The sequence below is a fragment of the Gossypium hirsutum genome, chromosome D07, assembly GCF_007990345.1.
Source record: "Gossypium hirsutum isolate 1008001.06 chromosome D07, Gossypium_hirsutum_v2.1, whole genome shotgun sequence".
Classification (NCBI taxonomy): Eukaryota; Viridiplantae; Streptophyta; class Magnoliopsida; order Malvales; family Malvaceae; genus Gossypium; species Gossypium hirsutum.
The window spans coordinates 46,195,579-46,207,957 of record NC_053443.1 but is presented as its reverse complement, the minus strand read 5'-3'; positions in this window follow the sequence as shown (position 1 = coordinate 46,207,957).

Sequence of the window (12,379 nt, the reverse complement as noted above, 5' to 3'; positions counted from 1 at the left end):
CATGGGAATATAACCGGGTCTAGCCGAAGGCATTTGTGCGAGTACTAATCCGGTTATAGTTCCCGAAGCATTTGATTACATGACCGCTATTTGCTATTGGTACGTAGCTATATAATCCGAGGTCGTGATTGGAATGATCTTACTGTAAAAATTTCAGTAAATACTCTAGAAACATCCCAACATTGAGGTATGTTTCGTATGTGCTTGATTTAGTTGAGCCCTTACAAATAAGTATTCGCTCAGTTGATAAACGAGCTACCGCTTGCTAAGTTATTTGTGTATGTAATAAGGTTGTAATGTGAAGCAATAGATATCGAAAATTTGTGCATATGAAATTATCCGTTAGCTATATGAATGCATACTTTTGTGTTTGGAATTCCTGCTCAAACTTACTAAGCATAAATTGCTTACTCCGTTTCTTTGATCCTCTGTTTTATAGATTTTGGTTCTCCAGCTATCGACTCGGATTTGAAGTTAAGTCGCCCACACTATCAAAGCCCCCCCCCTTTTGTACAATTTTGTTGAACTTCGAAATGCATGTATAGGACTACCCGTTTGTTGTGGGTCATGGACCCTTTGGACTTGTATAATTTTGGATAGCCATGCGAAAATGGCTTATATATGTTTGAGTAAATGTTATAATCATTTGGTAGGATATGGTTATTGAGAGGTGTGGATATGCTTGACAAGGATTGGCCATGGGAATGGTTAATCACTATCATAAATTGTGCTATTTATGCAAAAAGGGCTAGTTGAATCATGGAAACTATGAAATAGGTAAAGTCTACCTTAAAGGCAGATGTTGATAGCAGCAGTGATGTAGATTTGGAAAATCACTAAAACTAGTAGGAATGGAATTAAATAGTGAATAAATTATGTAAACGAACCTTGATGAATCTATGTTCATAGGAAAGTAACAAAACAATCATACGGACAGTATGTTAAGAGATATTCAGGTTCTTGTGAGACAGGGCCAGAACAGTTTCTGGATTTCCTGTTCCGACTTTGGAAATTCATTACAAATTAACCAGAGACAATTAGGAGTCAAGCCACATATGTATAGATTCCTCTCTGAGTCTAGTTTCTATAGAAACAAACGGCATCAGTATTGAAGCCTTGTACAGGGAGATATCCAAGTCGTAATGTGCAAAGGTCAGTGTAGTCGATCCCTGTAACATGGGAGACTTTGACTAATAAACTGTACTAATTGGCCCAACCAAAATTCTAGAAAAAAATATGTAGATGGCTATGAGTCTAGTTCAGGAAAATTTAGAACTGGATTCGAGTTCTGAACTCAGATTGATTTTTAAGTGACTAGTACGCAGATTGGCAGTGTCTGGAAATTTTTTTAAAGTCTGTTACACTCGTGTTCGACTCCGTGACGGTCTCGGTTCGGGTGTTACATTTGATTGTATAGAGCTCGGTTTAGTCGATTCTAGACTACCGTAATGCGTTGGTCTAGCTATACATGCCTTTATGTGATTATTTGATAGTGTGTGATTCTGACATTTGCAATGTGTTTTTATAGTATGGATCCCGATCCCGACGGCGGTGCTGATGATCTTGAGGTGTAGGCCTGCTCCCGCACAAGGGACAGCGCGCGGACTCTCAACCTAATGCTAGTAACCCGAATGATGAAGCTAGACAAGCTTTCTATAGCGATGAATGATTGGTTCAACCAATACATTTGAACTAATACGGCTGTTCCACAACCTCCATTCCCGACAAATACCACCCCCGCACCTACAATACCTCCGGAAACTGACCAAATAAGGTCAAATAAGCCCCCAGTTGACAGAATCCGAAAACATGGGGCTACTGAATTTAAAGCTACGGATAGCGACGATGCCGAGCAAGCTGAATTTTGGTTGGACAACACTATCCGGGTACTCGATGAGCTATCTTGTACACCCGATGAATGCCTAAAGTGTACTATCTCCTTGCTACGTGATTCTGCCTACTATTGGTGGAGTACTCTGACTTCTGTTGTGCACCGAGAGCAAGTAACTTGGGAGTTTTTCCAGACTGAGTTTCGGAAAAAGTATATCAGTCAGAGATTTGTTGATCAAAAACGGAAGGAATTTCTTGAGCTTAAGCAAGGTTCCATGTCGGTTACTGATTACGAGCAAAAATTTGTTAGACTTAGTAGGTATGCTCGGGAATGTGTTTCGTCCGAGGCTATCATGCGTAAACGCTTCGAGGATAGGCTGAATGAAGATATAAAATGTTCGTTGGCGTTCTTGAAATACGAGAGTTCGTAGTACTTGTCGAGCGAGCTTGTAAAGCCGAAGAGCTTAGAAAAGAAAAACAAAAGTTAATGTGGGAACTGGAGAGTTTCGTAAAAGATCCTCGGGAAAGTCTCTTCAACAGGCATCGAAGAAATTTCGAGATGATGTGGGCCGGTCTAGAGGCACTTCGGGCCTTTTTAGACGAGATCGTGATCAACCCCCTGTGGGTACACGAGGCACTTCGGTCGCCAGTGTTGGGAATGAACGTCGAGACAGAACGAAATGTCGATATTGCGGTAAATGGCATTCGGGGAGTTGTAGATTCCCTGACCGCTCCTGTTACAAGTGCGGATCAGTTGACCACTTCATTAAAGATTGCCCGAGGTTGTCTGAACAGAATGTAAATCAGAGTGGGAAACCGGGTGCTACCACTGCTCGAGGTAGACCATCTGGAAATACGGGCAATGCTGGTGGTGGTCAGAGAGGATCTAGAGATGCTACGACCAGATCCGAGGCTCGTGCGCCTGCTAGAGGTTATGCTATACGTGCCCGCGAGGATGTTTCTTCGCCTGATGTTATTACCGGTACTTTTACTCTCTTTGATACTAATGTAATTGCTTTGATTGACCCCGGTTCTACTCATTCTTACATATGTGAAACCTTAGCATCTAGTAAGACTTTACCTATTGAGTCTACTGAGTTCGTAATTCGGGTGTCAAATCCCTTGGGTCGTTACGTGCTTGTTGACAAAGTGTGTAAGGAATGTCCCCTAGTAATTCGAGGTTCCTGTTTTCCGGCGGACTTGATGCTTTTGCCATTTAATGAATTTGATGTTATTCTTGGGTTGGATTGGTTGACCGTGCATGATGCGGTTGTGAATTGCAAAAGCAAGACTATTGAATTGAGGTGCGCAAATAACGAAGTAATCCGAGTTGAGTCTACGGACTTGGATGGGTTGCCAGCTGTAATATCCTCAATGTTGGCCCAGAAATATGTAAGAAAAGGGTGCGAAGCATACCTTGCGTATGTACTTGATGACAAAGAATTAGAAAAGAAACCCGAATCTGTGCCGGTGGTTTGTGAATACCCGGATGTTTTTCCTGAAGAATTATCGAGTTTACCACCTGTTCGGGAGATAGAGTTTTGTATTGAGCTTGTACCTGGGACTACGCCGATTTCGATGGCTCCGTATCATATGGCACCAACCGAGTTAAAAGAGTTGAAAGCTCAGTTGCAAGAATTGACGGATAGAGGTTTCGCTCGACCAAGCTTCTCACCTTGGGGTGCACCAGTATTGTTCGTGAAAAAGAAGGACGGAACCATGAGGTTGTGCATTGACTATCGTCAACTGAATAAAGTGACGATAAAGAACAAATATCCGTTACCGCGTATCGATGATTTGTTCGACCAACTGAAGGGAGCCTCAGTGTTCTCAAAAATAGATTTGAGATCGGGCTATTATCAATTGCGAATTCGAGATTCGGACATACCCAAAACTGCCTTCAGAACGAGATATGGTCACTACGAATTTTTAGTGATGTCGTTTGGGCTCACTAATGCCCCTGCGGTATTTATGGATTTGATGAATCGGATCTTCAGACCATATTTGGATCGGTTCGTAGTTGTGTTCATTGATGACATCTTGGTCTATTCAAGAGATGAGACCGAACATGCTGAGCACCTGAGACTAGTGTTGCAAATTTTGCGGGATAAGCAGTTATATGCTAAGTTCAGTAAGTGTGAGTTCTGGTTAAGAGAGGTTAGCTTCTTGGGTCACGTGGTATCCGCATCGGGTATTCGAGTTGACCCGAACAAAATTTCAGCCATACTTAACTGGAAACCTCCAAGAAATATTACCGAAGTTCGGAGCTTCCTGGGGCTCGCCGGTTATTACCGACGATTTGTAGAAGGTTTCTCGACGATAGCCACACCAATGACGAAGCTACTTCAAAAGGATGTTAAGTTCGAATGGACGGAGAAATGTCAAAAAGGTTTCGATCAACTGAAAACTTATTTGACTGAAGCTCCAATTTTAGTGCAACTCGAATCAGGCAAAGAGTTTGTCATTTATAGTGACGCATCCCTACTTGGGTTGGGTTGCGTATTGATGCAAGAAGGTCGAGTGGTGGCCTATGCGTCGAGACAATTAAAGCCACATGAGAAAAATTATCCGACCCATGACCTTGAACTAGCTGCCATCGTATTTGCTTTAAAAATATGGCGACATTATGTATTTGGTGAAAAGTGCCATGTATTTTCGGATCACAAAGGTCTCAAATATTTGATGACTCAAAGAGACTTAAATCTGCGACAAAGACGTTGGCTTGAGTTGTTGAAAGATTACGAGCTTGTCATTGATTACCACCCGGGAAAGGCTAATGTGGTTTCGGACGCCTTAAGCCGAAAATCATTGTTTGCTTTACGAGCGATGAATGTGCACTTGTCTGTTCTACCCGACAATGTGTTAGTAGCTGAATTAAAAGCCAAACCATTATTAATTCATCAAATTCGTGAAGCCCAGAAAGTTGATGATGAATTGGTTACAAAACGGGCTGAGTGTGTTCCGAACAAGGAATCGGAGTTTCAAATTGATAATGATGATTGTTTGAGGTTCAGAAGTCGTTTGTGTGTTCCAAGGAATTCGGAACTCATTTCGATGATTCTGAACGAAGCCCATTGTAGCCGAATGTCAATTCACCCGGAGAGTACGAAAATGTACAACGATTTGAAACATCGGTTTTGGTGGCATGGTATGAAACGAGACATCTCCGACTTTGTTTCAAGATGTTTAATATGTCAACAAGTGAAAGCAGAACATCAAGTGCCTTCAGGATTACTTCAGCCGATCATGATACCCGAGTGGAAATCAGATCGAGTCACAATGGACTTTGTGTCCGGACTGCCATTGTCAGCAAGTAAGAAAGATGCGATTTGGGTTGTTGTCGATAGACTGACTAAGTCGGCTCACTTTATCCCCGTGCGTACGGATTTTTCATTGGATAAACTAGCCGAATTGTATGTTTCTCAGATTGTGAGATTACACGGGGTACCTATTTCTATCGTGTCGGATAGAGATCTGAGATTCACCTCGCGATTTTGGAGGAAATTGCAAGAAGCTTTGGGTACCAAGCTGCATTTTAGCACTGCTTTTCACCCCCAAACCGATGGTCAATCTGAGTGGATAATTCAGATACTTGAGGATATGTTGAGATGTTGCATCCTCGAGTTCAGTAGTTCATGGGAACGGTATTTACCTTTGATTGAATTCGCTTACAACAATAGTTTTCAATCAAGTATTAAGATGGCACCTTACGAGGCTTTGTACGGTCGTAAATGCCGTACACCATTGTTTTGGACCGAGCTCGATGAAAGTAAAATTTTCGGAGTTGATTTGATTAAGGATGCCGAACAGAAAGTAAAGGTAATCCGTGAAAGTCTGAAAGCAGCCACAGATCGTCAAAAAAAATCGTATGCGGATTTGAAACGAAAAGACATTGAATATCAGGTGGGAGATAAAGTGTTTCTTAAAGTTTCGCCTTGGAAAAAGGTACTCAGATTTGGCCGTAAGGGCAAGTTGAGCCCGAGATTCATTGGGCCGTACGAAATCTCCGAACGAGTTGGTCCGGTTGCGTATAGATTGATTTTTCCCCCTGAACTTGAAAAGATTCACGATGTCTTTCATGTTTCGATGCTTCGACGTTATAGATCCGATCCGTCACATGTGATTAATCCCTCAGAAGTTGAAATTCAATCTGACTTGAGTTATGAAGAAGAACCGATTCGTATCCTAGCTCGTGAAGTAAAAGAGTTGCGAAACAAAAGGGTTCCGTTAGTTAAGGTGTTATGGCTCAAACACGGGATCGAGGAAGCTACTTGGGAAACCGAGAGCTCGATGAAAGAATGATACCCAAACCTATTTACCGGTAAGATTTTCGGGGACGAAAATTTCTTAAGTGGGGGAGAGTTGTGACAGCCCAAAATTGACCCTAGTCGGGAAGTGGTTTCGGGACCGCTAAACCGAGTCACCGAAATGTTTGAATGTGATATTTATTGTCTAGAATATGTAATTATGAATGTGTGAAAATTTCAAGCTTCGATTTAGTCGATTGCATGTGAATTTAGTCAATAGGACTTATTGCGACATTTTTGAAATGTGATAGGTCGAAGCATAAGGACCCATTAGTGCATGAAATAAAAAGGGGGACTTGCATGTCAAATTCCCCCCTAATTAGTAGTGGCCGGCCATGACAAGCATGGTAGACCAAGTGTGATGGGCAAGACATGTCATAGACATGTTGTGTTGGTGCATCATGGGTGGAAAAAAATAAAATAAGGAGCATGGGCATAAAATAATGAAAGGGAATATGATGAAAACAAAAAAAATGTGTGGTTGTTTCCCCCCCATTGCCGTGAGTTAAAGAAAAGAAAAGAGAAAATTTTGTTCATCCTTTTTCATCTTCATTTGGCCGAAAATTCTAAGGAAGGAAGAAGGAGTTCTTGCTTCATGTTTGGTTTGGAAGAGGATTAGGAGGAGGTTTGGCCATACTTGTATCTAGATCAAGGTATGTTTGAGGTTGTTCCATGAGATTCATACATGTTTTTAGTTGCTAGCTTGAGTTCTAATTAGCCCATGGTTCAAATCTTTGCTATGTCATGGGGATGATATTCGGCCTAGGTAGATTTTGTGTTAATGCCATTGCATGCTAAATATGAAGTTTGTTAATGATGCATGTGATGGTGGATTGATGATTCTTGAATCTTCTTTTTAGCATTTTTGAGTGAGCACATATGTGCATTGGTTGCTAGATGGAGAAGAATCGGCTAGCAAGTTGTGTGCTAAGGCCGAATATAATTTTTGTATATTAATGAGTAATGCATGTATTAAATTGATGGAAAGGGAGAGGATGCTTTACTAGTGTATATATGTGTGTATTAGCCAAGTTTTGAACTTGAAACAAAAGGGTGTTTAGTCAATACAAGTGACCATACTTGTAGAATGTATTAAGTGTTGAAATCGGCCCCAACATAGACATGCATATTCGGCCATAGGAAGGAGATTGGTGTTGCATGTATTCGGTTAGAGGCAAGCATATTGATGCTTTTGTCTTGGCTTAGAAAATTCGGCCAAGGGGGAAAATTAGCTAAAATGTTGAGTTTGATTCATGATTCCGTACATATGTGACTTTAATGTCTAATGTATAAATATGGGCTAAGTGCCTTGTGTTCCTCTTTTCGATGCTCAAATGATTAAATCAATTTATTTGTTTAATTAAGCTCAAGAGCAAAGGGGAACTAAATCCGATAAAGGGAAGGAAAAAGTGGTCGAATAGCTATCGGAATCGTTCGACAACACCCGAGGTAAGTTCTTGAGTAATAGAGCTTAAATTATGATTTGATTAGATCATGTTTTAAGAAAATCAAAATCATGCTCTTTGTGTGTGGCTATTGAGCCGAAATTGCAAGAATGATAAGTGTCTTGTGTTCGAGTTTTGCTAACGAAAATGAAATACGAATGTGCCGTGATTTATTGTTAAATGTGCATGGTTATTTGAATGATGTCTGGGCTAAGTCCCGAAGGCTTTGTGCTAAGTGACCATATCCGGACTAAGATTCGAAGGCATTTGTGCGAGTTACTAAATCCGGGTTAAGTCCCGAAGGCATTTGTGCGAGATACTAATTCCGGGCTAAGCCCGAAGGCATTTGTACGAGTTACTAAATCCGGGTTAAGTCCCGAAGGCATTTGTGCGAGTTACTATAACCGGGCTATGTCCCGAAGGCATTTGAACGAGTAGCTATATCCGGTTAAATTCCGAAGGTACGTGATTTGGGAATGAATGATCTTGCTGTAAAAATTTCAGTAAATACTCTAGAAACATCCCAACATTGAGGTATGTTTCGTATGTGCTTGAATTTAGTTGAGCCCTTACAAATAAGTATTCGCTCAGTTGATAAACGAGCTACCGACCTTTGGCTAAGTTGATCTTTTGTGTATGTACATAAGGGTTGGTAATGTGAAGCAAGTATGATATCGAAAATTTGTGCATATGAAATTATCCGTTTAGCTATATGAATGCCATACTTTTGCTGTGCTGGAATTCCTTGCTCAAAACTTACTAAGCTTAAATTGCTTACTCCGTTTCTTTGATCCTCTATTTTATAGATTTTGGTTCTCCAGCTATCGGACTCGGGATTTTGAAGTTGAAGTCGCCTACACTATCAAAGCCCCCCCTTTTGGTACAATTTTGGTTGAACTTCGAAATGGCATGTATAGGACTACCCGTTTGTTGTGGGTCATGGACCCTTTGGACTTGTATAATTTTGGATAGCCATGCGAAAATGGCTTATATATGTTTGAGTAAAATGTTATAATCATTTGGTAGGGATATGGTTATTGAGAGGTGTGGATATGCTTGACAAGGATTGGCCATGGGAATGGTTAATCACTATCATAAATTGTGCTATTTATGCAAAAAAGGGCTAGTTGAATCATGGAAACTATGAAATAGGTAAAGTCTACCTTAAAGGCAGATGCTGACAACAGTAGTGATGTAGATTTGGAAAATCACTAAAAATAGTAGGAATGGAATTAAATAGTGAATAAGTTATGTAAACGAACCTTGATGAATCTATTTTCATAGGAAAGTAACGAAACAATCATACGGAGAGTATGTTAAGAGATATTCAGGTTCTTGTGAGACAGGGCCAGAACGGTTTCTAGATTTCCTGTTCCGACTTTGGAAATTCATTACAAATTAACCAGAGACAATTAGGAGTCAAGCCACATATGTATAGATTCCTCTCTGAGTCTAGTTTCTATAGAAACAAACGGCATCAGTATTGAAGCCCTGTACAGGGAGATATCCAAGTCGCAATGTGCAAATGTCAGTGTAGTCGATCCCTGTAACATGGGAGACTTTGACTAATAAACTGTACTAATTGGCCCAACCAAAAATTCTAGAAAAAAATATGTAGATGGGCATATGAGTCTAGATTCAGTGAAAATTTATGGAATTGGATTCCGAGTTTCTGAACTCAAGATATGATTTTTTAAAGTGACTAGTACGCAGATTGGCAGTGTCTAGGAAATTATTTTTTTAAAGTCTGTTAACACCTCGTGTTCGACTCCGGTGACGGTCTCGGGTTCGGGGTGTTACAGGAGCTGTACAAGGAAATACTTCAATTGCAAATTCAACCTCTCGATCTAGTGGTAATCCCGATAATTCCCTGGGAAACACATCAGGAAATTCACAAACAGTGCAAATCTTGCTACTCTGTCTATCGCTAGAATTCGAGTTGATTACATAGGCTAGAAAAGCTTCACAGCCTTGATTAAGAAGTTTCTTAACTCGAATTGTCGAAATGATACGAGTTGACCCACTCGTTTGAACATCATTCACTTCAATTATACTACTTTATTCACTTTGAACCACAAATTTCTTTTTACAGCAATCCAGAATCACTCCATGTTTAGTAAGCCAAACAATTCCTAATAGTAAATCAAAGTCACCAAATGACATTATCAACAAATTAGCAGGGAATGTTATATTCTGTATTTTTAACGGGCATTGCCTACACACCTAATCCACTATTACGGACTATCCCAAAGGACTTGACACAACTATCGATACTCTAGACGTCTCACCTTTTAAACTTCCCGATTTAACTAATTCAACATTAACATATGAGTGTAAGGTCTCGAGTCTATCAAAGCATAAACAAGTACTGAATGCAATAAAAATATACTTGCCACAATATCAGTAGCATCACCATCCTCACGTGTCCATACAACATAAGCTTGCGCTGGCGCTCTGGCCTCTTCCTAGTAAGTAATAGTGTCGCTTCCCTTTCTAGCACCACTTCTAGCAAAAGAACCACCGCAACTTGTTCCACGTCCCCTAGATGTAGGCATAAACCTCTGAGAAGAAACATGAGTAGCATTCTCATTCTTTGGACACTTTCGAGCAAAATACTCCATAGATCCACAGAGAAAACAAGCCCAGGTTAACTTCCAACATTCACCACAGTGCATTTTCCCATAATGTTCGCAATTTGAGATATCAGTATCCCTATACGAACCTCGCACACTACCCGTAGAAATAGTCTATTGTCGATCACGATTTCTATCAGATTTATTGAACTTAAAAGTTAATTTTCAGCCACCGTAAAATTCCTTGGTTCGTTTTGGTTACAAATATGAGCTAGCAGCTCCAAACCGCTTCTCAAAAGTACGAGTAACCTCAGCCTTTTTATCTAGTCCCAAGGCTTGTTCTACCATCTTTGCTCGTTCAACTAGATTAGCAAACTCTGTAATCTGATGCGATACCAAATGTAACCGAAGTTCATCACGTAACCCATGTAGAAATTGCTTACAACTTTCGATTTTAGATGGCACAAATTCAATAGCATACTTACCAAGTCGTACAAGCTCCTTTTCATAATCGGCCATTGACATCCCACTCTACTTTAACAACAAAAACTCTTGCCTTCTATCTTTTATGTACAATCCTCTGACATATTTCTTTTGAAATTCCTTTTGAAAGAATTCCCAATTGACCTGTTCAATAGGAACGTGGCATGTTACTAATTGTCACCATATATACGTTTTTCATTACAATAGAGAAACAACATAAATCACGCTTTCACGTGAGTTGCACTCAAGTTGATGCAAAGCGCGTTTAGTGGATTCAATCCAAACTTCTACTGCTATAGGATCGACCCCTTTCAACCCCAAAATGTCAGCGTACCATATCTCCACAGTTATTTTATCGGAGTCTGTCGAACGATAGGTGTAGGCATTGTAGCAGATGTAGTTCCTGCAACACGCTAAAGTGCACCAACGGTAGCTTTAAGTAAATGTGAATCACCTGCTCCATCATTATCATCTCGCTCAACATTAGGTCGTTGAGCACTGGTTGGGTTAACATTCGGAGTTACCAACTTCGTTGCCTCACAATCATCACTATGCTCATTACTAGAATAGAACTCTTGTTCTACTTCATTATCTCATTCATTTGCCATCTTTTAACTATAAAATAAAAATAATTATAATCAGCATCCAAATCTCGACTCAACTTTGACATGTACCTCTAAACTCAATTTTAAGCTTGATTTAGTCCAAAAATTGACTAAACTTGTAACTCTGATACCACTAAAATGTAACCCCCCTAATCATTCTTCGTCGTTGAATTAAGGTCACAGGCATTACAACCAATCAAAATATTTAATTACATTGCAAACGGTAGTACGAGCTAACTAATATCGTCATAACATCCAAAAATTAATTAACTACCCAACTTTGTAAATATTTAATTAAATATTTACGAGTTCAGTTTACGAAAATGGATCCCAAAAATACGTTTTTTAACACTTTTAACTATCGGGTCGTTACAGGTTTTCACAGATTTAAGAAATTCAATATTGCTCTATTGGCAAAACAGGGATGGCGGTTGATAAATCGTCCTGATTCTTTATTAATTTGCATGTTAAAAGTAAAATATTTTCCTGATTCTAATTTCTTTAAACGCGCGTTTAGGGAACCAACCATCCTATTTGTGAAAGAGTATATGGGCAGCAAGGGGTTTTTTGCAAGATGGTTTTAGATGAAGGGTTGGTTCAGGGGACAATATTTTAATTTTTGAACATGCTTGGATTCCAGGTTCAATTGATTATCGATTATGTGGTAACATGCAAAGTAATTATGTGTCTTTAGTTGCGGATTTGATTGATAAAACTAGTAAAGGATGAAAAAAGGAAGTAATTTTCAATACCTTCTCAGTAAGAGATACTAATAGGATATTGCAGATTCCCTTGGCAAAGGAGTGTCATGACGACTTGATGGTTTGGCGAGGCGAACCGTCGGGTGAATTCTCCGTCCGCAGTACCTATAAACTATTACAAGTAGGCAACTTTGGCCCTAATTTTAATGCATTACAGACTGCTACTAAAGCTTTCTGTAAGAAGTTGTGGAACTTACAGCTTCCAACTAAAGTAAAAATTACAATATGGAGAATTACGAAAGATTTTATTCCTATTTTCCCAAATTTAAGACAAAGAAGATTGATGGTGAACATAGGATGTCCTCGATGTGGTGGAGAAATGAAGTCTGTGGACCATATCTTTAGAGAGTGTCCTACATCAATAGAAGTCTGGAC